The 2,783-nt window shown below is 31.7% G+C and overlaps 1 long non-coding RNA gene across 1 annotated transcript; it reads left to right on the top strand.

Annotated features, from left to right (window-relative positions):
* Positions 1 to 572: 572 nt before the first annotated feature.
* LOC111084325 lies at positions 573 to 2,155 on the top strand. The gene is made up of 3 exons (XR_002609498.1): positions 573 to 650; positions 1,823 to 1,898; positions 2,103 to 2,155. It is a non-coding gene; the product is annotated as an uncharacterized LOC111084325 (long non-coding RNA).
* Positions 2,156 to 2,783: the final 628 nt, after the last annotated feature.

The following is a 2,783-nucleotide window of genomic DNA, read 5'->3' as shown; positions in this document are numbered from 1 at the left end:
TGTAGTAATTAATTACATGTGTTATATACAATGTTATTGTGGTGGTTAAAGATGTGTTGTATACAACATTAATGTAGTAACTAATTACATGTGTTATATACAATGTTATTGTGGTAGTTAAATATGTGTTGTATACAACTTTAATGTAGTAATTAATTACATGTGTTATATACAGTGTTATTGTTGTAGTTAAATATGTGTTGTATACAACTTTAACGTAGTAATTAGATATTTGTGTCACATACAAGCTTATTATAATAGCGTTCAGGATACTCATTTAACTGTAGTGTAATGTTAACCTTGATCTGTTTGTTACCATCAACGATCGTTCAGAAAACAGAGATTATGATTTCTAACAGCGCACTGCTTTATGTTGCTTAACGGACTTAAATTGTGCTTTAGACCAACATTCTGTCAACTTACATGCAACCAGAGTATTTCTACACACAGAAGTCCTGGTGGAAATAATAATAATTAAATATGGAATTCATATCTATACTAAAATACATACTGAGATAAAATACTAGTAGCTTAATACTCTTGAAATTTTATATGGGTATATTTTCCCCTGGTTTACAGACTGGGAGGTTTTTTGGGGAGATAGACGCCACAGTTTTTAAAGCCATGATTAACCATAAAGTTTACAGAAGGTAAGACTTTTTCTCTCATACAATCTTTAATTCTGATATTGTGTGAACAATTAATACAGTAGAACCTATTATTCTAAACTTTGTTCAATGTAAACTGGAGTTTATTAGGAGACGTTTAGATCCGACTGGATTGGTGAACTTGTACGATATATGGATAGCTAAATATTGAGCTAATAAAGATACAATCTGGAGATATAGGTCGTTATTATATTTACTTTAATACAAATGATAATGGAATCTAAAACTAAAATTGATGGTGGAGAAATCTGAAGATTTTAACAGTTGCTGATGTGAATGTGCTTTATAATCATTATGAACTTAGACTTCGAGATTAAACAATTATGGGAATACTAAGTTTATTTATTATGGTAAACAATTGTTATTTGTAGACTGTCTCTAGATAATTTATAATTGGTCTTTGTACAGTGTTTTGTTACTGCTGAATCTGGCTCTGTCTAGATAGTTTATAATTGGTGTTTGTACAGTGTTTTGTTACAACTGAATCTGGCTCTGTCTAGATAGTTTATAACTGTTGACAGAGCCAGATTCAGCAGTAACAAAATAATGTACAAACACCAGTTATAAACTATCTAGAAAGAGCCAGATTCAGTAGTAACAAAACACTGAACAAACAAGACAGTTTATAACTGTTGTTTGTACATTGTTTTGTTACTACTGAATCTGGCTCTGTCTAGATAGTTTATAACTGTTGTTTGTACAGTGTTTTGTTACTGCTGAATCTGGCTCTGTTTAGACAGTTTATAACTGTTGTTTGTACATTGTTTTGTTACTGTTGAATCTGGCTCTGTCTAGATAGTTTATAACTGTTGTTTGTAAAGTGTTTTGTTACTGTTGAATCTGGCTCTGTCGAGATAGTTTATAACTGTTGTTTGTACAGTGTTTTGTTACTACTAAATCTGGCTCTGTCTAGATAGTTTATAACTGTTGTTTATACATTGTTTTGTTACTACTAAATCTGGCTCTGTTTAGATAGTTTATAACTGGTGTTTGTACAGTGTTTTGTTACTGCTGAATACGTCTCTGTCAAGAAAGTTTATAACTGGTGTTTGTACATTGTTTTGTTACTACTAAATCTGGCTCTGTCTAGATAGTTTATAACTGGTGTTTTTCGATACCTCACTAAAGTGACTCTTGTATTTTGTTTTTCTCAGAGTTCACATCTTTGATTATCAAGCCATTTGCTTGGACGTTAAGATTCCTTCTGGACCAGCCTCTCTACCCACACATGTGAGTGACCAATAGACTGTTAATCACACTGGTGGATAGATAGAAAGATAAATTAATCGTAGATAAATTGACAGTTTTGAGAAAGAATATTATAATTTTCCTTGATTTATATTTCTAGATTAATATTCTTGTTGTGCTTCATCTATCTATTGATTTAAACCATAAAATAATTAATTGTTCCTTGTTGTTAAATTCTTATTTCAGATCCTCCACAACTTGTACTCTCTCATGATTTGGTTGTGGGGCAAGTTCTTACTGTAAGTTGCCTTATTTTGTGTTTACAAATATACATTCACACCCCTATCTTGTGTGAAACTGCTACAACCTTCATTTCCTTATCTTTGGTGAAACTGCTACAACCTTCATTTCCTTATCTTTGGTGAAACTGCTAGAACCTTCATTTCCTTATCTTTGGTGAAACTGTTAGAACCTTCATTTCCTTATCTTTGGTGAAACTGTTAGAACCTTCATTTTCTTATCTTTCTTGAAACTGTTAGAACCTTCATTTCCTTATCTTTGGTGAAACTGTTAGAACCTTCATTTTCAACAGTTTCACCAAAGATAAAGAACCTTCATTTCCTTAACTTTGGTGAAACTGTTAGAACCTTTATTTCCTTAACTTTGGTGAAACTGTTAGAACCTTCATTTTCTTATCTTTGGTGAAACTGTTAGAACCTTCATTTCCTTATCTTTGGTGAAACTGTTAGAACCTTCATTTCCTTAACTTTGGTGAAACTGTTAGAACCTTCATTTCCTTATCTTTCTTGAAACTGTTAGAACCTTCATTTTCTTATCTTTGGTGAAACTGTTAGAACCTTCATTTTCTTATCTTTGGTGAAACTGTTAGAACCTTCATTTCCTTAACTTTGATGAAACTGTTAGAAC

This window comes from Limulus polyphemus, unplaced genomic scaffold, assembly GCF_000517525.1.
Source record: "Limulus polyphemus unplaced genomic scaffold, Limulus_polyphemus-2.1.2 Scaffold16732, whole genome shotgun sequence".
NCBI classification, from domain to species: domain Eukaryota; kingdom Metazoa; phylum Arthropoda; class Merostomata; order Xiphosura; family Limulidae; genus Limulus; species Limulus polyphemus.
This window is presented reverse-complemented; position numbering and strand designations above follow the sequence as displayed.